The 25,828-nt window shown below is 42.0% G+C and overlaps 1 protein-coding gene across 6 annotated transcripts in view; it reads right to left on the reverse strand.

Moving 5' to 3' along the window:
- SGCD (sarcoglycan delta) overlaps nucleotides 1–25,828 on the reverse strand; it is a 326,557-nt gene that overhangs the window by 105,369 nt on the left and 195,360 nt on the right. The window lies entirely within an intron of this gene.

The following is a 25,828-nucleotide window of genomic DNA, read 5'->3' on the forward strand; positions in this document are numbered from 1 at the left end:
ATAAAGAAAGAAATACATTTCAGAGACAGCAGAAGGGTGGGTAGAATGAATTCAGCAATGACATTCACCTTTAGGGTTCAGGTTTGAGCATGAACCAGGGTCCCTGGGAAGCCAGCCCTGCAATTCAGCTGTGCTGTGTTGGAGATCAACCCACAGCCCTAACCAAAGTCCAGCTCACCAAAATTCAGTGCATGCCATCGTTTCAAATGGCAAAACACATTCTGCAGCATGCTGCGTATGGGGGCAGATAGGACAAACTCACTCCTAGAAGCAGGACAAAATTTGGCGTTGCTAATGGTTTGACAAGATGTTCTGCAAGCAGCCCATGGGCTGCTCATGAGACAACCCCTGCTTAACATTCAAATTTATATTGCTGTCACCTGCTCATATTTCTCCAGAATGACTTTTTGCTCCTTAGAAGGGTCTGAGCTGCTCCCACGGTTGCAAGGGAAGCTCATTGTATGTCTTTCCAACAGCTGAACCCAGCTGAAGCATAAACTTCCATCTCAAGCACTGCTTGGCCTGTGGACAGCACAACCCCCCAAAAGATGGGAAAAAACCCTATTTCAAACCCTTCAACCACATCATATTGTTTTCCTTTCCCTATCTCATCACAAACTATTGCATTTATTTTTATTTTGCTCTGTAAGCCTTTTAGAGTTTATGCAAATAAGAAAACCTACTTTTATAAAGAAATACTATGCATCAAATTCTAATTCTTCATTTGCTTAAACAGAGTTAGTAAACAGCTTTTAGAACTTTGGCATCTATATTTCCGGGCTGCTTCAAGGGGCAATACACCACAACGGCAGGGCGTTTGGCACCCTGTAACCTCCCATGTATACACAACTTGAATTAGAAAGGCAATGACATATTTATAATACAATTAAAAACACGTTTAGCATTCACTCAACCACTCTTTCCAATTATTTTCTGCTAAAGGTGCATTAACCTGCTGTGACAGCCCACCACGATGAAGTCAACAGTTGTTGCCATTGCTGGAGATTAAATACTGAGTGTGGAAAACCAATTCTGGATTTCCATAACCTTGAAATGTCACCACACATGGATTATACTCATGCTTAAACACATCCTGCTCTTTTAAACAGAACCTTTACAAGTCCTCACACACAAACAGGGCTGCGCGCTCTTTGGCAGTAACACATTTCATCAAGAGGCGTGTGATTCCATTTGCTGAGAGAATGCAATAAATAAAAGGCAAATGTGTAATCATGAAGCTAGGAAAAAAAGAAAAAAGCAGGGATGAGAAGGAAAGACCAAGACAATACAGGCAGACTAAGTAGTTTTCAAGCTAACCTTTCAATTATGCTAAGAAAAAAATTACACAAAATACGTTTTACTGCACTGCAGCGAGGCCATTTCAACTCACATCTGCCCCAGACAAGTCTTCTCAAAGCACCATTGAGGCATCCTGCCGTATCAGAGGTGAGCAGATGGCTGCTGGAGAACCCACCAAGTACCCACAGACCAGGGACCGAATATTCCTGATACATTCTAGAATCCACAGCACCTATGGGTCGTTCTTCGGTAGGAACAAAACGAACCTTTCCTTTTGCAGCTTTTTGCATTGATCGCCTAACAATTTCCAAAGGTATAATACAGTTCCTGACCAAGGCATGATGACAGCTCGCTACATCACTTTGAAGTTGGTTTCTACGAGCGGCTACTGCTATTATCTTGTACTGAACTACAATAGCTCAGCCGATATTTGAGAGTGAACAGAAGCTGCACAATGACAACTTGGCTAGTGATCTGCTCTGCAAATCGCTCAGACTAGCCTGAGCTTATCGAATACTGTCTTCTCCAGAACAACCTCCAAAACATGACTAATAGGCTGATTCTCCTCCAACAATATCTATCTTGGTTCGTGCTGTAAAATAATCAATTACGCTAAATGGAATTATTTACACAGAATACGAAAGCAGTTTGGCTTTGGTGGAAGGAATATGCTTATCAGATGGATTAAGATCTAATAGGCTTTTCTCCCTGAAAGTATAGCTGTTCCTGATAGCCTATCAAACCTCTTATGTAAATTACTTTGCTCTTGACAATGTATATTAGATAAAAGAATTATCCTTTGTTTACAGACTTGAAGTAACAAGATCTTAAATATATTTTAAAGCTGTTCCAGCAGAATCAAAAACTATGTTTATGAACTGAAATTGCCTTAGCTTATTTCAGTTAATGAAACAAAAGTGAACTCTGCATACTTTTTGTTCATACCATGACTCCAAGTAAATAAAATATTTATGTCTTTGGTCTAGACGAATTAATACACAATTTCTCTGTCACAGGAAAAAGAAGGCAATGTCTTCCTTAATGTTTGTCTTAATGGAGTATATTATTTCTGTGGGTTGAGTCCGGAGGGCTGAGGGCTGCACGACAGGGTTCAAGGCAATGGCTGGAGGAAAGGGAGCAGCAAGCACTGGTGACCGAAGCCAGCTTGGTGAACGGCCCCAGCACATCAGAGTTGCAAATGCTGCTGTTTGATGGAGACTGCACAGTTAACTGATGCTCCATGAAAACTTACTCAGAAATAAACCTAAGACAATTTACTTGGATTTCTATGGGCTGTGTTTTGACTTTTCTTCTTGCTCCTTTCCATCAGGAAGACAGTAGAGAAGCCCTTGTAATGCAGTTGGAATCAGAGGAAATGTGTTTCTCCTGTTTTTGGAGATGCATTAGAAGTCCTAAAACCATTCTTCATAACACCTTTATTACACTTAAGTCTAAAAAAACCCATTTCTTAAAATGTATGCAAGGAATAGATGCAGTGTCTCACGAATATTTTTAGTATATTTAGCAATAAAGAAATGACCTTACAAAGCAAAACTTTGTGATTGCATTGGTCTGAAGTACAGGATAAGAGAATGATTTGGGGATTTGTAGATTCATTTTTAAAAACTGGGTGCATTTTAAAAACAGCACAAAATCAGTTTGGCTCTGTATGCCCATTTCACAGCCCTGGACTAATTAATATCAAGTAAATGACGCCTGGCCCAGAGCTTGGCTAAATAAAAAATAACACACACTAAAATGAGTCTCAAATAATTTCTCAAAAGCCCATATGATTTCCTTTATGAACTGCAACTAAGAATTTTTGCCAAAAGAGAATAAATAATTTATGAAGTAATCTAAAAGCTGGTAACTGTTTCTCTTACCTGAAAGAAAAGAAAGAAAAACAAAAAAAACAAAAAAAAAAAAAAGAAGGAAAAAAAAGTCTTTGGCTTGATTATGATTCACTGTATGTATCAGTCCTCTGCACCATGGGACTGGAGTATCCTTTTATCTGTGTTATTTGTCAGGACAGATTGAATAATGACAAGTGGAGTGCCGAGCTGGAGTTTACTCGCAGATTGGTTAACATCATTTTGTTCCCAGAACAAGTCTCATCGGCCCTTATCAGGACTCTCCCAGAATTGTTTGAAAGTTACAGGCAGCACACCAAGAAAATTAATTTCCCTCTCTCTCTCCTAGTGTTGTCCAAATCTTGTTACCCTTATTCACACAAAGTAATTCAATGATCTTAGCAGAAAGTGCTGTTGCATTTTTGCTTAGTCTTAAAAAAACAGTAACATATAACTTCTAGGGACCCATACAAGGTTCACTGTCCATTAGATGTGCACATGGCATTATAAATATATATTTTAATAAATATTTGTATATATTTATTTTGTATATATTTTGATATTTTATGTAAACATATTTTATTGTTGTTTACTCTTAATTTACTTGTAATAATTATGAAATTTGCTCACCAACAAATGACAACGTTTGGAGGGTCTTAAACATGGTCCATCCTGCAACTGCTGCCTGGACCCAAGAGCCTGGAGCCTCCTCCATCCCGCGAAGGGGCCACGTTGGCACAGGGATGTCACTTCTGATTTACAGCAAGAGACACCAGGGATGTTTTTATTCCTCGGAAAATCCAACGTTCTGTATTTTCAAAGAATGTAGATTTTCTAAGCTCACCACCAGAATCAGGAAAAATGTATCTGAATCAGGTTACATTTTATTCTTTTGAGTCTACCCTGAGATTTCAGCTTTATGAATGTATCAAACAGAAATTATACAATGGGAAGCAGTTTGTACAACAGACTGACCAGCAAGATTAATTCAGGGAGAAAGTTTTCGGATAAAAAAGAGTTGCACCAAGGCCTTCTAACTCAACCAAGGATGGATGCAACTTTTAATGATGCTGTTTTCCTTGAACAAACATAGGCTGTGTGATTGCACCCTGCAAGTCTGCATGAGCAACTGTAGGTTTGTGCCATGAATTTTTAAACACATATTACATTTTTAATCAAATTGAGCAGAGATGATCTTGATGGTTTCATTTACCTTCTGCTTTAGTGGAGACTTCAGCAGGCAGTGATACAGTAAGGAAAACAAATATATGATTTGGGCTTTACTCTTGTTCTCAAACAAACTTTTGGCATTTTATTTCACGGCAACATCTGTGGCAACTGTTCAAAACTATTCACAGCAGTAGGGCCTCAAGTGAGAGGTGCTTTCCACTCTGAGTACTCTCTGGGACACGTTTAGAGATCCTGCCTGTGGCTGTTTCCAGTGATCCTAATTCTTAGGAAAGTTTTGAATTGAAGCTCCTTTCGTTTCAAGTGACCTTGTTCTAATTCGGACGTGCAGGTGAGAGTGCAACAGTGACTCACGGGGCAATCGCTAGATTAGGCTTCTGTTTCAAAACCAGCAAGTCTAAATATATTCCACCGAACAGACGCTGTGGTCAGATGTGCTGTTCTACACCAAGCGGAGCGATTGCGAAGTTGCCACCTCACCCCCATGCTCAGTCGCTCCTCCGTCCACCCCCACACAGGGCACAGCACACCCCACCATCCCTGACCCAGTTCTGTCAAACCAGCCTGGATTTCTAAAACCTGCGATTAAAAGTGTTTAAGCCAGTTTGGATCATTCTGACAGAACCGAGGGAAGGAACTACGATTTGTGCATTTATGCTGGTAGATCTGAGACAAGCAAGAAATCTTCAAAGGAAGAACCTCTCCTAAACCAGCTTGTCACTCCTGACCACTGCATAAAACTCCCTGGGACCAGTCACCTTGTTTATCCAGTCTGCAATACATCCAAGAAACAGTAAAAAGCTTATAAATTAACGCAATGCCCAGTTTTTACCTTCATCACATCTGAAGATTTGAGTTGTTTGTGGGTTTTGTTTGTTTTGTTTTTGTAATTTATAGGCTGGAATCCGTCTTATTATATAAAATTTACAGTACTTTACTGAGAACGAGGGAAAAACAGAGGCTGCAGACCTCTCCAACACGGGTGCTGTTTTCAATGTCTATTTGCATTTTGAACTGAAATTAAAGGGCACAAATCTCAGTGGCTATAAGATCCCTGCCAACAATTTGTGAATACTAACAAATGGCACCTAATGATCCGTCAAAATGGGTGATCTTTCTAATTCTTCTTTTTGAGAAGTAAAGATTTAACTAACTAAACAACATAAAAGAGAGAGAAGTAAAAAAATATCAAATAATAAAATCAAGAACTTAAAACAGGATCTTAAAGCTCCAGCTACAAAGTCTGACAGTTGTGCAAAAGTCTGACAGTAGAGATAGGGTTTAATATTCTCTTATACAAGGGAGCTTTGAATCTCATTTAATTTTATCAGATTTAGAATCATTTGCTAGGGGCCAGACAGCCAACCAGTGTAAATCAGTTGAGCTCCATTAACTTCTACGGAATTACAGTTTCCAATTTACATCAGCTGAGAACCTTGCTGTTACGCTACTATTATTAGCTGCTATTTATAATGCAATAATACCTAGAGCAGTCATCTCAAACACGTGGCTCAACAGGCTTTCTGACATCCCTGCAGATACTGGAAGACTCTGATTCTCTATCTCACATTGCCCAGAACAGCGAAGTTGTCTGTATAGTATTACTAGCTCTATATTCAACCAAATGGACTGCTGAGGCTGTACTCTACTGGTTAATATTGAAATCTGAGCCTAGGTTTTCTAGGATGTATATAAACATAATAGTTACAAACCTAATAATAATAATGTACCATATTATATAAATGCTGTTTATTAAAAAAAAATATCATTGCAGCACACTGCAAGAGATTAGGAAGGAGAAAAAAGGGCTAGAGAAATTATATGAGGTTACACAGAAGGGCAGCTATGGAACTGTAGGGAGCAGTGGAACCCCAGCACTATCCAGCACAATGGCTGGGCCACTTGTTTCTCAGGGAGCCAAAAATCATCCCCATTCAAAGCTGGGCACAGTGACTGCAGAGAGCCAAATCCGTCAACTCCTTCCATGAAGAGAGTCAGCTCTGAGCTTAGAACTACCTGGTTTTAAAACGAAATTTCTGAAGTTGATGCATTTGGAATACTCACACTAACTGAATTTAGGATCTAACTTATGTGCTTAAATTAGATGGGCTAGAGACATTCCTCTGAATGCCACTCAGTGCAGAGGAATCACTTAGATGCCCTGAATTATTTTCTGAAGGATCCTAATTCTCCCTCTTGGCTATTCAGAAGACACTAAGGAACTCCCCTTCTCATTGCAATTAGACACCAAAACAGATTGATAACAGAAACAGTTCTCCACACCCATCTTGGGGACACAGAGGTGTTTTGATATCTTCCTGTCTCTTGCTCTCCATTCATTGTTCATTTATGATATTATGGATGTACACCCTACTCTGTCACTGTCCAAAGAAAGAACTGTCTGTGCCCACAAAGCCCATGAAGGCAAATCAGTCACAGGTCCTTCATGTTTTGTAAGGCAGAGAGAAACAAAGAAGGGACATGTCATGGTTTGGGTCAACTTCCTCCATTTGCTACTTCACACAAAATTGGGAAGAGCTTTCCCTCATACCCACTCGATTATGTGCAGATCCTGTTTCATGCTCAGATTTGTTTGTCCTCTCTTCTGCAACATATGGATCCCAAGCACAAAGTTGAAATGCCCTTCTGAGACAAACTAGACTTTCCTCCGAGGTTTGGCACTGTCCTGTTCCCACATCTAGGCAATGTGGGAGACTGAGATGCACAGATCTGCTGGGACCAGGAGAAGGTAGAGAGAGAAGAGACCAAAGAAACGATCATTCTAATTAACAAATGCAGCATGAGGCTCATATCTCATGGCATGATCAAAACTTTGCAGCATTTATAATCAAAGCAGCCTGTGTTCATTCCCTAGCTGGCTCCTGGTTTTGAAGCTGAACTTCCCTTACATTCAAGGGCTCAGGAAGAGAAATCCGATGCAGAGCTTTCTCCTTTTATTTATGAACTCCTACTCAGTAGACTTCAATCTTGCAAAGTGTTTAAGCTTATGCAAAGTCTCTCTGAAGCAAACGGGACTGTTCACACGCCTGAAGTGCAGTCCTTTGCTGGATCAGGGTGGCAGCTCACTTCTTGTCAGTCTTCCCGAGCTCTATACATTCTGTTCAAACATTTACCAAGGCACACGGGTTAGTGTTAAATATAGAACTCTCTCTGTTCAATTTTATTTTTTTCTCCGAGACTGTCACACACTGCTGAGTTTCAGAGCAGTGCTCTGCACAGATCTGCAGAGCACAAGGCTGTCACTGCCTGTCCACCACAAAATGGTGGGTGCTTGGAGAGGTGTAAGACAGATCATCTCTGAACTTATAAATATGAAGAAAAAGTTTTCCATTCGGACTCAGTAAATACTACTTGCTTACAGCAAATCCACATTAGAACATCTTATTCTGTGCCTGTCAATAATTTGGTTGACTATAAATACTGAGCCATTTCCTAGGTTTGTGCTCCTCTCTATAGGAGGATGATTGAGAGGTCCGTATAGACAGATCAAGCAACCCATTAATATTTCACAGCCGGCCTCGGATTGACTGGCAGTAATTATTGCATAGATTAGTTTTGCATTTGAAGTGCAGTTGGTCATCCATTACTTTCTCCACGGCTTTGAAGGTCCAATAATTCCAATTATTTTTATCAACAGGAGACAGGTAAACTGGCTCTATGGAAATCTTCCCTGACATGGGCACCGAGTAGGTCACGGGAAGCCCACATCCATTACAAGTCCACTCTTGAGAGCTGAGATGATGGTGTACAGTAGCAAACTCTCTTTGATTTTCCAAACTAGAACACACTAGGTAGTACTTGTGGGAACAGCTGTAAAAACCTGTAGCTTTGGCCTTGTGCTTAAAGCTGGCAGTCACTAAGCTTTCCTGCATGCTCAGTCCACTTGGACAGGACTGGACCATCAACTGGCTTCCACTCATGGAGATACTGGCCAGATCTGTAAGTATCACACTTCAAAGAATAAAGACTTGCAGTGCCACAGAGCAACAATGGCTAATCTCATCCCTGGAGGCCACATGGAGTCTTCTTCACTGATCAGCTGCCCCACCAGTCGCATAACATAGTCCAGACCAGTCCACAGCCTTTGAGCTCCTGGAGAGCTGTAGGTGGCTGAAGTGACACAAGGGTGACTGTCTCACGTCAAGGGCATCTGTTGAATCCAGATACTGAAACAAAGGATCGCTTTCACGAGGCATCATAGCATGAATTTTCTGCACTGTTCAGAGCAAAGAAAGACTTTCAAGCTGTCCCACATTTCTTGTCAGCCTTCTCTTCACATATAGCACCATATCTTACAGGAGAGAGCTCAAAACCTGCAGCGGCCCAAACACTGAAAATTAAAATGACACGAAGGGTTCACCATAAAAGTGGCAATTGGATCCGGTCTGCAAGTATGCATTTAATCTTGGAAACATTAGCTGGATTGAACCTGACTGCTGATGAGTTATTCTCCCTTGCTTGACTGGAAGGTCATAAACATCCCTGATATTAATGGCCTGGCGGAAGTCAAGGCTCCACACGGATGGACTTGTTCTCTCCCCATTCCTCATCCACCGAGAACTTTCTGCTCCACTTGTTCAGCAAGTGGGCACTTTGAATAATGTGGGAAAATGCCACTTATCTATTCATAGGTTTCTTCCATCTCACTGCTGTAGTTTGCTTCAGGACAGCATTTTATTCTGCACCTATTTTTCTTAACCTAAGAGTCCGTTTGAGAGATCTGTTCTACTAAATGATAGTTCTGGTATTCACTGCTCTGCTCTAATAGCAGCTACATTTATTTCATCCTTTCTGGAGGAGTGAGATGGCTTCTCTTCGACTCAGTGGGAGGGAAACTTTCGTGATTTTTTTTCATGCCATTGCTTGAATGTGTGCATTGCAGCAGCTTCCCTTACATTAGGAGCTGGCTAATCAGATTAACAAAGTGAGGCTGTGGGGCTCTTCCTTTCCCCATTATTCTGATCAAGCTCTTTCTTCTCCTCAGTGCCACCCACAAGCGAAGTGACTGAATGTGTGTGTGAAGCGTGCACTGCCCTCTGTGTTCCTTTATATATTACTCAACACAATTCCAAGCTCCACTAGAAACACAGAGGCAGTGAGACTTCAGTGGAATACGAAGCCCAGAGGCAGATGCAGAGAGGTACATTTGGGACATTCTCCTCCGCAGACTGCATTGCAGCTACTGCCTCTAACCTACGCTGCTGATGATCCTTGGGAAGTTCATGCTTTGCCATGATGTGAGAGTCTGTGTGTTCCTACGCACCATCGTGTGGAGACATCCCTCCCCGAAACATGGAGGCATTTACAGTCAGCAAGTCCCAGCTTTCTGTGGGCAGGTACTGCATATCTGTGAATGCTGAACTAGATTTCTCCTCTCAAGGAGCCACTTGTAAGTCTGAAGACCCAACTTTTCCAAGTGCCAGTAACAGCCTTACCTGGAAGCCAGGCTTTCTTATGCAAGACACAAGAGACTGTCCCTGCACGATGCATTCATTTAAAATATTTGGAAAGTGCTATAAAAAAAGTGCCCTTATTTCAGCTCACCAAGTATGAAATACATGCATAATATTCTGGAAAGTTACAAGGAGATAATTTGATTGGCTATTATATCCCATCTTACTGAATCCCTGAAGGCACACGCCACAATCCACCAAGCACAGACCTACCCCAGTGAGTATGTCTGCATCGCTTCTTTAAAAAAAAAGAGCAAAAAGGAGTCCTGGGAGCAGCCAAGAGCACAGCACGTTGCCACGCTCACCTCCTGGACACACAGGTGACTTGCAGACCCTCCTGCAGCAAGACCTCCCAAGCACAACTGCTGCCATCCAAAAGTGCCTCCCAGCACCTGAGCCACCTGGTCTGCAGAGCTTCCCACAGCTTCCACAGCCCCCGGGTGACGTGCACCCTGCTCTATCTGGGAAGCCAGGGCAATCAAATATTTAACATATTGAAGAAGAGCGCTCCCAGCTAAGAGGAACAGCAATTAAAGACCTGCTGACTCATCAGATATCAAAGGGGAAGCGACACAGTGGGGAACAGAAATATTCTGAAGGAGCCAGACGCTTGCAGTGCACCAGGCCAGGAATTCACATTAACGGCATCCCAAACAAGCTGGGAACAACATTTGCTTGAAATCCCCAGTGCAAAGTTGCATCATCAAGAGGCAAAAAACCCAAAGAAAAATGGGTATTTTGCAATTTATAAAGAATATATCCTCTTTCCTGCAATAAAAATGACGGAAGATGGCAGTGTTACAGTCCTAAATGCCTGGAATCTGTCTGTACACCACAAGAAGCAATTCAGATATTTTGGAAAACATGCTCTTTCAGCTTCCTCTGCAAGCCTACGCACTTCTATGTGCATACATCAGGCATGCACATACATTTTATTACAGGGCCAGTCCTGGTGCTTCTGCTGAGGATCCCCTCGTGTGTGCTGCTGGCTGCCCTGAATCAATGCCCTGACTGAAGGAAGATGTGCTTGAGTCTGATCACAAATACTGGATCTTAAGGTCACACCTGATTTTGCTTTAGCAGAAGACTGTGTGTGTGATCATTGAATCAGCACACTGATGACACTCAAGGAAAAGGATTGGAAGGCGAACCTCAAGTCCAATTAGCTCAACCCATAGCCTAATGAAAGCAAAACCAGACCTGAAGGCATTAACATCCACATGAGGGCAGCTGCTGTGGATACACAGGTTCTGTAAGTGCTAATACTATGTGAAGTGACTCAGAATTTTCTGTGCTTCATTGTCAGGAGCCATTAAAAATCTAAGAAATTGAGAAGTTCCTATAGCTGACAATGCTGAACAGGTATCTACTACATATTTACACAGGTGTACAGGTAAGTGTGTGGCACTGCTCACTGGTCAGCAGCCAGGCAGGCAGCAGCACAAACTGGGCAGGAGTCCAAATCTTTGCAATTACTAAACAGATTTAGCACCTCCATTGCTGCAAACTCATGCTTAAAAGCAAGTAACTGCACAAGTCTGTACAGGACTAGTGACTTACAACTTACCAGCTGTTCCTTTGGGAAAATGTCCTTTATGTCACTGTATGGTTTACTTCTCCAAATGTCATAATGAAAGACAAATAAACTTCCTCACTGCAATATCAGAAGTGTGATTTACAAACCACAAGGGCAAGCCAGAGTTGCTGTTTCTTTCTGCTCCAAAATGTTGCTCTGCTTCCTTTTCCATAAACCTTTATCATGTCATGAAAATATCCCCCCAAAATTAACCACCTGTAGAGACAATACTGTGATTCCACCACCAGAAGAAGGTCACTCGAGTAAGTCTGTATAACTCAGTTCAGGTGTTCATTTTTAAGTTTGGCTAATCTTAAAGCAAAGTGCCCTTTAAGTGCATATCGCTTTAGCTCTAAAATATTTAATCATTAACAATTTAAAGCAGAAAGAAATTTAAGTGAGTTAGACATCCTGTAATAGGCCTTTTGACTAGGGCCATTAGGAACATTTTGGTTCAGTTCAGACATAATTTATCATCCTGAGTGGAATTCACCTGAAAGGCAGGCAGCGCCTTCTGCTCTTGTGGTTCTTCTCTTAAAAAAAAAAAAAAAAGAAAAGAAAAAAATCCATTCAGCTTTTCTGATTTCCTTAAGAGTTTAAGGTTATGAATGCCAGATTGCTTCCAGCTAGGCATTTACTGCTGTTTTTAATAGCCGAAACCTATCAGAAACCTCCTGAGGCTAAATATAGAGGAGAGAGCAAAAAGTAATCATTTTATATTCCAATCCCTGGTAGGAGAAACCTGCTGAAAGACGGTTAAAGCACTACAGACCGGTAGTCTCCTTACCATTTCTAACTCACCGATTAATTATCGCAGCTTGGCCGGTTCCAGAGCCAACACGCAGCTTTGCTGATTTCAGGGCACCCACGAAAGCAGCAGAGCTACCCTGGGACCTCTGCAGTAGCATCCTCCAACACTAATGTACTTCTGGATAGCGACAGTAAATTAAGAAAAGGACACAGCTTGGCTATTAAGTAGCAACAGGGCCATAAAATAAGACATTTCAGCATCTATATGTGATTTTTAGGCTGGTGTCAACTCACAGTGATGCTCCAGTTATTCTGTGGAATAGAAAGTCTGACAGCCTTTATAAGCATGGCTCATTTTTATATGGGAAACATATAAAAATGCTGATGCATTATACTGTTGTATATAAACATGAAAAATAGCAAAGGTAAGCCAGAAAAGGTTTAAGTCCTTCAGAATTTAATAGAAAAAATATCCAGCCATCTTTCTGAGTGATTACAGAAAGTTACAACCTTATCAAAGAACTGTGAAAGATAAAAAAAGCTGCTAGGATGGACAGGTTCTCTGCTTGTTTTAGTAGATTCTGAATGTCATTTCTACCAAGCCATAGCGATTCCATTGCTCTTAAGTTTTAAAGTTGGTTGGTTTTTTTTTCCTATACAGACAAGCACAGAAAGGGTATGAAATACCTAAAATTCATCTCAAAATACCTGCATATAAAAATTCCGTATTCTCACATTACACTGCAAAAACTGACATGTATTAGCGCTGTCCCCTCCCCATTATTTAAATCATCCATGCCACCACATTTCTTTAAGACAAGGCATGGACTATCTTGGTGCTTCAACTACAGAAATCTGGGTACAGCTGGGCTGGCAGGTGTCAGCACAGCAAAAATATGCTATTGAAAAGCAAGGTTCACTCCTGTGATTATAACAAGGTGATGTTCAGTGCCTGACTTGGCACAGCTGCGAATGATTTTGAATGGGACTAAGGTCAAGAAAGATGGGAACTTATTAATAATGAATACATCAGATTGGCTGTTAATTTTAATAGTGAACACGGGTGAACAGTGAGGAAGCAACTGGCATGCTCTGAGACTAACACTGACTCCGATTTTTTTAAAATTCTAATTTACTCATTAAGACTCAATGGAGACACCTCTGATCAGGCTCCTTATCCATAAGATAAAAAAAAAAAGGAGGCACAGAAAAACAGTGATTGAGCAACGGACAACAGTAATAAAGATCACACCACATTCATTGAGGTCATTGTCCCTCACCCCCATGGCAGAGATGACGATCGGCTGCTGCTGTGTGACTGCAGCCTGAAAGTACGGGCAACTGCTCTGCTTCCACTTTTTATCGTTTTAAAGGATTTTCATGGGGGGTTGGCAGCTTTGGTAACCGATTAGTGTATATTACTCAGACAATTCACAGGGCTTCTATAAGCCAGAAGGAGTCACGCTGGGAGATCTGCTTTCTGCTCTAAATATAGCAGCACAAGAAATTAAATCCAAGTGCCAGATTTCAGTGGGATTTCCCAGGGTGAAATGCATTGCACACATGGCTCATTAGAGACCTTTAAAACAAAATCAAGAACTACAGATTGCACCAGTGTATTCCCTTCCTGGTGCTGTTACTGAAGACATTTTGGATGAATGGTGGTCATTTCCCCACCATGAATCTCATCATCTCTCTACACGTGCTTTCAGTGAGCATTTCAGCCAGCTCATCCAATGTGAACATCAGTTGTAATCGTGAATAAGCAGTGAATTTAGCCATGTAACTTCAGATTTCTTACTGAAGGGATTAAGTTTAAGAACAGAAAAACATGAAATGAGGAAAATGAAAAAAAGAAATGAGTAAAAGAGACCAATTTCCTCTTGTCTACAGGGATTCATGTCCAACTCCTGTGCCCTGTTTCCAAAGCTGGGAGCCTGCTTCTGCAAGACTTCGGAGCATAGTTGTTTCCAGCAATTTCTACCCACAGAGCTCTCTTGGGTCCTTGTCTGTCCTTTGTACTGCATAAATTCCCACAGCATCTATGTATTTGTTTTAAACTGATAACCTTAATAGGTGAGTGAAATCTGTTTAACATGTCACCCTGTAGATTATTACCATTTCTAACTGACTGGATTCTTGTTGTATTTAAAAGTTTAAAACCTTTTCCCTAGCAGGCTGCCTTCCAGAGCTATACGCTGCCAGCCTGCTCTTCTCTCATTTACACCTGTGCAAAACAGAAATGATGCTATGGATTTACACCCCAAGAAGAACCACCCGAGAAGAATTTACACCCAAGAAGAACTGAGCCATCCATCAAGAGACTGGCTACCCCATGTTTACTTAGCATATTCTACAGGGGAAAGGGAATTAACTGCCTTCCAAGCCCCAGGCACTGATCCCACCTGCAGAACAGATTTTCCCCCAAAGCGTGACACCCTTCCCTCATGCAGATGGCTCCTGTACAGGAATATTTCAATGCCTTTCATTTTGATGTGTGCAAATTTATTTTAAGTTTCAGTGAGTTGCTCTGGCTGGTACCTGGGAGGATGGGAAACATGACCACGGTGCTACTCCCATGGGCAAAGGAGCACAGAATGCTCCAGGGTCTTTATTGGCCTCAGTCTCCCCATACAGAGATTGGTATTTCAGCCCTGAATATGTAAAAGACCCTTATTTTCCGCTCAAGTAAAAAAAGGACTGACAAGGCAAAGTGTTGTGCAGAAATGCTTCCTATTAGAAGAAACGTGTCATAGCAATAAACGTAGCTCCTCTGGGAAGAAGAAAGGAATTAAACACATCTGCCTTCTAACATACAAGGCTTTTCTTGGGCTACATATGAGACTGAATCATTTATAACACTAGCAAAGACAAATATCTTTGGTCAATAGGTCTTGACACAAGTAGCTTCAAATAAAAATGATATTTACCTTATAATCTATATCTGCTGGTCAACTGAATTGTTCCCCCTTCTAGAAAACACAGTTTTCTGTAAAACCACAGCAGAATTGCTGAGATCCACCCAATCTTCCTATAACTCAGCCATCAGCTGCTCAGGCTAAGGTTCCTCCCCTTTACAAGATCCAGGGCTTTTATGCAAACCTTCTATCAGTCTCTGTTGATGACATCTCTCCAGAAATACGTGCTTGATTCAGAAGTGGTTTGTGTACACAAATATATAATTAGCAGGAATTCCCTTTCTAGGATGCAGGGGAAGTAAAGACTGTAAAAAGCATTTGACTTGCTAGTTTCCCAGAAGAAAATTCTTCAATGTCTCGTTTTGAAAGATTAAATATTTGTTGTCAGGAACAATACCACCCTACTAAATTATTGGAATCGAAATCAGCACCTACACGTCTATATGACTTGCACCTGCACGAAATACAAGTATTTCACTGCTCTGCATAACTCAAGCACTTTCTAAAATGAAGTGGTGCACTTTGCCACTTGTGTTTGCTTGCTAAGAAATAACAGAGGCAGGTCACACGTTCTCATGTATTTAACTGTAGCAGCAACTTCAAGAAGTATGACTGATGTGCACTGACAAACAATGACATTTCTATTTCCGACTCACCTGTAGCCCTCTAAGAGGTCACTCTGAAAGATTTCAGTCCATTTAGAGATTTTATGTGTTTCAGCATACATTAAAGTGAACCTTCAGGATAACAAAAAGCAGAAATCGGATGTGCATCCCTGCTGACTTGTGTGACACAAGGCGTTAATGAACAATGCAAGAACACAGGAAAGCAGAATGCTGCGGTGGTTTTCAACATCGCTATCTTCAGCAGAAAGGATAAACAGCAGAAATGGCCATGTCTGCTGCTACATCATCCACACTTTTATTTTTGTCACGCCTGTTTTCAGATCTGTAATACGAGCAAGGGTTTTAATCGAGCCGAAGGGTGCAATCAGAGCGCCTGTGCTGCCGAAAGCGGTATGGAAATGCTGATAGCCATAATCAGGCAGGACGTGTACCCAAAGTGCCACGTTCTTGAGTCTGAGGCGGTGGCTTTAACACGAGGTTCTGTGCTCTCCGCAGATATGGCACCCAGGGCTCCCATCGGAGCCCTCTGGCCACAGCTCACCCTTCTGTGCCAAACAGACACCGTGGCACCTCGGTGCAGGGAGCAGGACCATTTTTTAACACCCATGCTACAGATGGTGGCTTATAAAATGTCCTGCCTGCTTTAGGGGCACACTCGATGCCCCAGGATTACCAGGACAAGGTGCTGTCAAGTATCCTAGAAAAGGTTGCCAGTGCCCATATTCCATGTTGACACCACCTGCCAAACTATAAATGTCATGAGAAGGATCAGGTTCTTGTAGAAACAAAGACTGAGCCTGTGGACTTGGAGTCACGTACAGGTGTGGGAGCAGGGAGATGTCTGAGATGTTCCCAACCCCAGAAGCAGCACTGCTGCTCAGCCCCACACCTTGAGCTGGCAGAGCCCCTCTCCCGTGCTTCATGGGACATGCTAAGTCAAAAGGCTTGTAATATTTTTTCCAGAATAAGCAAAATACAATTGGAAGTCAATGAGAACTATACAAAACCATGATGGAAATGAAACCACCAGGAGCACTTAGGCAGGACACAGGCACCTGCACCCCCGGCGCCCATCTGAGTGGGACATCATCACGCAGCATGGCCAGTTTGGGAGAACTGTGCCCTTCGACTTGTCATAAACATACCATGAACTGGGCTTTTCAGTAATTAAACTTAAATTTTAGCTGGTTAAGCCAAGTGAAGAATCATTTATTAGGACCTCAGTCACCTTAATTGCATAAGGATAAAATAATTTCCAGGGACCCCATGTGTGGCAGTAAACTTTTCAGGGTTTTTTTTGGTTGGTTGGTTTTTTTTCTTCTTCTCTTTTTCCTGTGGTGGGGTGGTAACTTCAATTAGAAGCAATTACTGGAGATGTAGAGGCTTCTCTGAGGTTAAGCCGCCCTTCATTTTCTCCAGAGAAGCCTTTAATTAAATGCAAATAATCACAAATTTCATATAGCAGATTGTCATAATTTCACTATTAGTTACTGGATCTCATTTTAAAAGGAAAGAGGTGGGCAGTAGTGCCGGGCGGACGCGAAATAATGAGAACTCAAGAGGTCAAGGCTGAACTACCTGCGTAAATCTATTCCTCTTCTATAAATCTGTCTGCAACCACATCATTTCAGTGTTAGCAGGTTGTCCTTCATGCCAAGTGCATTGGAGTGTAGTCCCATAGAAACTTGGGCCTCAATACAAATAATTACTTCAGTCCATCTTACCGTCGGCCACGGCAGTGAAGGTAGGATGCGTAATGGGTAAGATGTAATTGAACTGGAAATGACCAGAACTAAAATGCAAGCTATGATGAATTCAAATGGTATATTCAAGCTCATCTCCATTGCAGAGCTCTGGAAGAACAGGTACATGAAATGGCAGCAAGTATTTTAAACACATCTATCAAATCAGGTATGGTAGCGTATAAGTAGAGGAAAGATAATATAGCATCTGCAGGAGGGGAGGGAAAAGACAGACTCCACACAACCACAGGTCTGTAATTCTGTCCTCAAAATCACCAGTCTTTACAGCTGGTTCTGACAATCACAGAAAGTAAATACATGCATACAGCTGCAGAGAGAACATGCCACTTTTACTCCTTTCCTCCAGTCACACACAAGGTTATCACAGCGAACGGGCAGCAGTTTGCCCGCAAGCTGGGGCGGCACCCGAAGAAGGTGAAGGTTTCTGCTGCTCAGCACTTCGTGCTTTGCACAGTCATGCTGTCTCTGTCCCCTTTCCACAGATTACGCTACAACCCAAGATGCAAACCAGCAGGGGTTCAGGACTGTACGCCAAGAAATGTTTTAAGAAGCAGCTTTCTGAAAAGCCGATGGCTTTGCAGCTCCAGGACGAGTTGAAGGAGGCACGGTGGCTACTCCATGCAGCACCTCAGCCTTCAGGCAACCACGCAGAAGAGGTGCTTCAGAAGAATAACATTTTTGTTATAGCAATGGCTGCTAAATTTTCAAAGCTGAGAAGGTCATTGCTTTCTGCCACGCAGAGAGTTCAGGAAACACAGGAGGAAAAAAAAGTGCAAGGAAAAGAAGAAGCAGTGAAAACTCACTCTGTGGCTCAGCGTGGCACGCCATTTCTGTGTGGATTCCCAAATTAAATCATTTCTCCCACTGTACTGTGAGAATATGGGGAGGGATCAGATTGTAAGCTATTCAGAGGACTAACTGATTATTGGCATTTCAGGAGAGAGCTTGTTTTTGTTCTTTTGCACATTTATAATAATACCTTTTACATGTTCTCTGAGAGACAAATCTCTCTCTGCTTTAGAACTGCTAGTCCGAAGATCTTTTGTTGGCATTGAGTCGAATGCTAATGTGAAATATCTTATTTCCTAAGATGAAAGAGAAGCTGAGCACAATCCCCTCTGGAGGGAGGTGGCAGAAGGTGGGATCTGGGATCAAGCGTTTATGACTCACCCCTCCTGCGCAGCCCACCCATCCCCTCCTGGCTGTTCGTCGGGTCCTGCTGCTATTGCACCAAGGTTCCCATCGCCCTGCACAGCAGGGACGGGGCACCAACAGATGGGACACTCTCTGTTCACTGGCAGTAATGCCTGGAAATGAAGCGCTATGCCAGGGACCAAATGCTCAGTCACATCGCAAACCACCCAAATCCCTGCTACTCTCCTTCCTTCTCCACCTATTTTAGTCCGTCTGTTCTTGGAGGGGCCAAACAAAGCCATAATGTATTTTTAATGTATTTTCCTGCTGTGAAGATACGCAGGAGACTGGCTATTGAGGCTTGACAGCATGGCCCATATGGTACACCTGCCAGATGATGTTTTGCCTGTTGTATGCGTTGAACGGCAGGTATGGGAAAGTTGCTGAGTCTCCAACAGCTGCCTTCAGATCAGCAGTGGTACTAACCAAGAGATGCTGGGTATCTGAATTTCAGGGCTAAAGTCTCTGCTGTCTGGTAGGAAAACAGCACCAATGAAAAGCTTTTTCTGGCTTGGGAGCATTTATAATATCTCACACTCCTGGTGAGTAGTAAGTACAGAGCTTACGCAGCAGCTTCATCCACAGTGGGGACACTAATAAATAAGATTGCTTTCTTCTGCCTCTGAAAAACAGAGAAACAAAATATGTTTGAGATATTTCCATCTCCTGGGCACATGCTTCTATTCAGATGGCTTGAGTATGAACTTGACTTAGAAACAATTGAGAAGTGAGAGGTGGAAGCCTTTACATCGAGATGGAAGCACAATCGCATAAATCTCAGTCCTTCACATAACCCAGCCCAAAATATTGGAGGGAAAAGGGCCATCTGCCATCCTAACACCTAACGCCACAGACTGCCTTGTGCAATAGCTAAAGAATCAAAGCAAAGAATTACTGAAATGATTGCAGTGCAACGTATCCAGTCATTTAGTGGTACTAGTGGAAGACTTACTATTTCACTATTTCTTTTGATCCCATGACATATCTATAAGCATATCCAATGCCACAGCAGGCCTCTGAAAACTCAGTGCTTCAGCAGAGAGTAGAGAAAGTGAGGCAAAAATATGGGCGCTTTTCATCACTTTTTGGTGACAAGGAAGATGAAAGCCTTATGTCCTTATGCTGGCTGAGAAAATGTGGTATTAGGGTGATAAAAATGAAATATTATCAGAGATTGAGTTTTCAAAGGTCTAGCACTAGAAGAAACTGATGCATATGTAACTCGGATAACTCAGCAAGTCATCAGTACCAAACACTTTACACTCTGGAGAATGCAGCAATGAAGGGGTTAAACTTGTAATAACACCATACAATACCCTATTAAAACTGACTATATTATTCTGAGCTCCAAATGAGTGAAGGCAAAAAAGTACTATATGTATCTTTAAAAAAGATAAGTAATCCCAATTGCTTTTCATACAGAAACAATAACTCTCTAGGAATGAAATTCAGGTCTCTAAGAAGAGTAAAAGAAAGCATAACACATTTATTCCTCAATAAAGGGAAAAGGAAATCAGAATTTAGCATAAAAACCTGCCAATAAAAAAACATTACAGAGAAGGCTTGATCCACGGATGTCACTGCCAAGACTCCTACAAAATTCCAGAGGGTAAAGATTTTACCCATAGAAACTTCTTCACTTAACAGTACAGTCACTCACAGCATCGCTGGTGTTGTCAGACCTCTACAAGATTAACATCTTTATATCAGAAGATGCAGTCCATGTGAATGAGGAAAGAAGGGAAATACACAAAGCTCTTGGGTCATGTAGTCTCAAAACAATTACTTGTTTTATAAAAAAGAGCAACACGAATTAGGATGGAAAAGCGCACAGTTTTGTATGTGTTTGTGTGTGAGGGAGAGGAAAAAAAAACCTTGCACTCTTTCCTCCTTTAGGATATAGTAACATTAATTCTAACTCTAAATAATTTTAGCTGACTGATTACAGTTGTGTTACAAAGCAGAAACTGAAAAGCAGATCTGATTTCTCTCCCATGTTGACCTTAACCATTGTACCTAAAGAGACCCCAGAGAAATCATGAAAAGGGACTATAAAGTGCAAAGTCATTTTATTCTGAGGCCATTTTTAATTAAAAAAAGTTAGAACAAAGTCTGGTCCTTTAAATCATTAATAAAAGAGTCCTGCCTGTTAGGGCAATGAGCTTTCCTAACTCTAATCCATCTTTACTGCTGTGTTATTACCCTACTGTTTTCCTGTAATTAAAATGCGGCAGGTAGTTTACACACAAGAGGGAGTAATTGTATTGGAAATAACTGTTCATAACCAAGTTTTAAAAGCTATTTTTTCTTATCAACTTTTAATAAAGAAAGCAAGATAATAATGATATTTAACATTTATGCCACCTACAGCAGCATTTTGTCTCTCTAAATTGCTAACATTTCATTCAATGATGCTAAAACATATCCCATCAACTCCGAAAGCAGCCCACAGCAAAAAAAAAAAGGAAAAGTTTGAACAATAGCAGTAATTTGTTCCTATTCAACTGAAATAATAAAATATGGTTGAATCTCATGCTAAGGGACCCAAACCTTCAGAAAACATTGCGTGGTTCTGGAAGGAGAACAGAGTTCGCATGTGCTGCGGTTAGGGAAGAGCCCAAGCTCAGCCTGACTGGGCCAGGAAGGGAAGATCTCCCTTCTCTACACCCAAAGGAAGATGGAATGAGGCAGGTCATTGCCTGCCCATTTCTACATTGCATTTCCTTGAAAGTACACATACAGATGGCATGAGCAGCCTGCAGAGATTTGCATGGACCTGTAAGCAACACATGCTCTCCCAGTTTGGAGGACGATGTTAAGTTTGGCTTGTGAAGGGTCTCCTAATACCAAAGTTGCAGAATATTTTCCTTACAAAGGTGATTCTGGAGCCTTAACTTTAGATGATTCTTAGAAGATGCTTCTCAAGGAATTTCAAGCATTGCAAGCTGATTAAGAGAAAAATACTATTTTTCCATTTATTGTTGTTTACAGTCTATCAGAACCTGCGATATATAGGACTACAGAATGCCATATGCAAACAGCTCCTGTCCCAAGAGGCATACAATCCAAAACACATGAACAGGCAGCTATGGATAGAAACACCAGGGAAGTGCAAAGGATACGCAAAGGGTCCTCAGTGGTTTGATGGACAGACACGTAGGTGGATGTTTGCTGTTTAAATGCAGCCACAATGGGACACAGTTTTTGTCTCTCTTGTTTAGAGGTCTTCATGCTGCCTAAGATGCAACAAAGGGGTACTAATGGATAACGATTTAGACTCCTAACACTGTTTAAAATACAAGGCATTGTATGCTAATCTTGTGGAAAGAAGTGAATGCACTGTCATAGCCCATTAGCTGAGCCTTCTGAGCCTTGTACTGTTTAAAATAAGGACTGTTCAAATAAACACATCTTTTGTTGTAATATTCAGAAATTAATGCAACAGGAAGGTTTTAAAAATCATTTAAACTCACTAGTAATAGCCGAAATAGAGATCCCTGGTACATCACAGCCATACAGCATAAAAGATGCATGTGCTTATACACAGTCATGGGTAATCCTAGTAAAGAACTATATCACTGGATGCTAATGCAGGTGGACCATAAAAAGGAGGATATTTAAGAGCTCTGGTTACAGCCTCGTAATGAGATTGGCACGTATGAAGCCCTGCAGGGGCTGTGCCAGCCTCAGCTGGGCTCTGTGCAGCTCGCGGCTGAGCCCCCTCCCCACGCCAGTGTGACAGCAGGACACAGCCCAGGCCTGTCCTGGACATGCACACTGTGTCACACACACAGCCCACAAGCATTGCGGCTTTCTCTCCAAACCCAATATGTGCAAACCAGATACTTCTACGAGGCATGTCCGAGATCTGAGCGAAGCGTAGTTCCCTCTACCTATATATCATTGGAAAGCTGAGTGCTGGATGATGGTTTCTACCTCAGTTAGGTTAGGCCACCTTCAGGGTACATTTGGGTTTCAGCCCAAATTGGTGGCTTTGGTCCAGATTCATTCTGTGGTTTGGCTTAAAAATTAAAGTAATGTTTAGAGGTAGAAACCTTCACAGAGCTTCCTGCAGCGCCGGAGCAGCGCAGCCCTGATGTGAACGGATGGGATAAATAGACCTGGCTATGGGAACCAGCTGTGGGACAGGCAGATGACACTTGAGGTTGCCTCTAGGTCTGTTTTTCATATAGCCTGTGCCTGATAAAGGCATTTACAATAAATTGAGGATCAAATACTACATGAGAAGTGAATGACTGCATCAGAGGATAGAATAGACAGTGACCAACCGGCTCCATGAGAATGTGACACTGCTCTGACAGCCCTATGCAAAAAGCAATAGCCACACATAAATTTGTCTAAGCCTTGAATGTTCAAATAAAAGCAAAACCTAGAACAGATTAGTGATGCCTTGCTTATTAGAAGTCACGGATTGGAAGCTTATGGTTTGATTTTAGGAGATTTGTCTCCTGGAGCACCAGCCAGCAGGGAGTGCAGAGGGGAGAGAAAGAGAGTCCAGGGCTTGATGTGGAACCGGAGTGGATGGGTCCTGCTACAATGTGCATGAAAAGGTGGCTTTTTTCCCCTGACATTGTCTTCCTTCATCTCCTACTCCCTTCTCTGCTCCCCATTATCAGCATTTAAAACACCCCCGTGTTTTCCTGAGCAGGTTTGCCGTGCTCATTAAAATACTGTGAGCACTTATTGGCTGTAATGAGCGCTCATTAAATTCACGTTAAGTGCCAGGACCATCCTGTGGAGCTGAACAGACTCAGCTTCTGGGAGGAGAGCTCAGGGATGGGAAGATACTAGAAATAATGCATTTTCCACAAGAACAGAACTACAGACTTTCCCCTCCTTTTTTGCTTTGCAAGCACAAGGGTAACTCAGACCTGCTAAGCAGCAGCTATTGCTCACCGAGTACTCGAATCATTCCCCTGCCCCAGAAGGACTCTCAGCTCCTCTTATCATAACAGGAACAAATTAAAGATTTTTCCATATTTGCATCTCCTCATTTGAGAATTTTCCTACATTTGTTATTTAGAGATAAAAGTCTGCCTCTAAAAAATCACTTAGCAAAGTGGTTTTCTCAGCCTCGGGGAATGGTGCAGGAGGGATTGCAGAGTAGGATCCAGAGCAGCTGGTGAGGCTGCCGGAACAGCAGGAGATCAGGAGATGAATGGGTGCACATCGGGCCAAGGATCACATTTTACATGCCCTGTTCTTATGTTTATTTCCAATTGGCTGTGTGAGAGACACACACCCCGACTAGTGTGGCCATGCCTATAACCATAAAGCTGTTTCCACTGCAGGATTCGGTGCTACCATCTGTGTTTTTATCACCAAGTGCTGTTCATCGCCTACTAACATTAGATTATATGAATTAACTAAAACTATATATAAATATACTTTACCTTGGACTAACCCCCCAGACTATTTTAAGGAAACAGAATCAGACAAAAGCTTGAAGACCAGCACATCCCCAAAAAAGCCAGTTTATATCCTAGTGGAGTGGAGAGAGCTGGAACAGCAGAAAGCATGACATCAATATATCCAAGTTATGTTATTTTAAAGAAATAAAGTTGCACTCCTGGAAAGTGAAAATCTGAAATCTTATTATTTTGTGCTCGGCTGATACCCATACCACTGCCTGTGCGATGACCAAGTCTTCCATCACTTCAAAAATATCTATTTTTCAACTACATTAATCTAAAGTCCACAGCTCAGCACAAAATGTGTACCAAAATGCCATCAGTTTTACAAGATTAAATAACTGGTCTGGTTAAGTGTTAATTGCTCCATTTTGGCTCACTCTTCACCCACTCACAGGAGCTTTTTGTGGATTACTGCTTTGTAATTGCTTGCTCCCTAAGCACACATGCATTGCAATCTTCTGCACACCTTCACAGCACCCTGGTTAGAGAAAATGAATGTTACATGTTCCCCTGACACAGCATTTTGTCTGCTGGAAACAGTAAGTCAGAGATTGTTTACTCATCTTCTCATGGCCCATTAATGACATAATGTTGGACACAGCTGTTCAGGGCTTCACAAGACCGAAGCAGGGAAAGAAATGCTGGGAGACTTCAAACATGCTGCTCACAGCAGAGCCTGGTTGGGAAAGTCCTTGAAAAACGGGCTAAGGGAATTTAGCCTTACAGCTCTCTCATGAAGTAAATCCAGGATTAAAGCCTCAAACTGAGTTTCTCCTGAAGACTCAAATGATCTTAAAATAACTCCATCTGACCAAGGTGGTGATGACTGCTTTGAAGAAGAGAGGACCAGCCATTTCATTTTCATGCTGCTCAGCCAAATTATCTACTGCAAGACTAGGACCTGCCATATATAAAGTCTCACTAGCCATGGAAGTGGGGTGTGCTTGGTTCATCACGCCCTGACTTTGAGTGTGTCTGAGCAGAAGAGGTGAAGCACACCCTGTAAAAAGGTAATTTAAGTTCAAGTCACCCCTTAATATCTCAAAAGAGTTTGAATGGAGCTAAAGTGATGCACAGAGTGCTCTGGGCCCAGGAGGTACCATCTGCCCCAGTGCAATCTACCTCCCAGTACAGATGCCCAACGTTTTTCTAGGGGTTTTTCTAGGGCGTCCGTGCAGCAAGAAAGAGCTGCTGGCAGGACTGATGTGCACCAACCACAGCACAACAAGGATAAAGACATGCTGCACCTAAATACCACACCCAGAGAGCCACCCTGGAAACGCTATTTTCCTTCATGCAGCTTCTGGAATCACAGCTTTATGGAACAACATGAACCTTCCCTAAGCAAAAGGCAAATCAAGTTTCGCAACTTTTCAGTCATGGAGAAAAGCAGAAAAAGTCTGAGAGAAAGGCTCAAACCCATTCCCACACCCCAGTTCAAAATAACCTATTTCATTAATTTTAAAACACTTTATAACTGAGAACTGGGGGAGGGTGCTGTACGTTGTTTACATATATACATGTAGATATATATATATATATAGCAGGTAGGAGGAACGTGATTTGCAACGCTGAGATGATTCCTCAGCTTGGCAATACTGCAGACATCTCCAGCAGAAAAAGAGGATCATGGAGCAAATTTGTGCCTCCATGTAATAAGGGCTACCCATGGCAACAGAAACACCCCATTATCAAAGCTGTATCTGAAGTCATGCTCAGAGGAAAGACCATCACCCTCCCTCATCCTCCCCACAC

Source organism: Streptopelia decaocto (assembly GCF_964273445.1).
Source record: "Streptopelia decaocto genome assembly, chromosome: 12".
Classification (NCBI taxonomy): Eukaryota; Metazoa; Chordata; class Aves; order Columbiformes; family Columbidae; genus Streptopelia; species Streptopelia decaocto.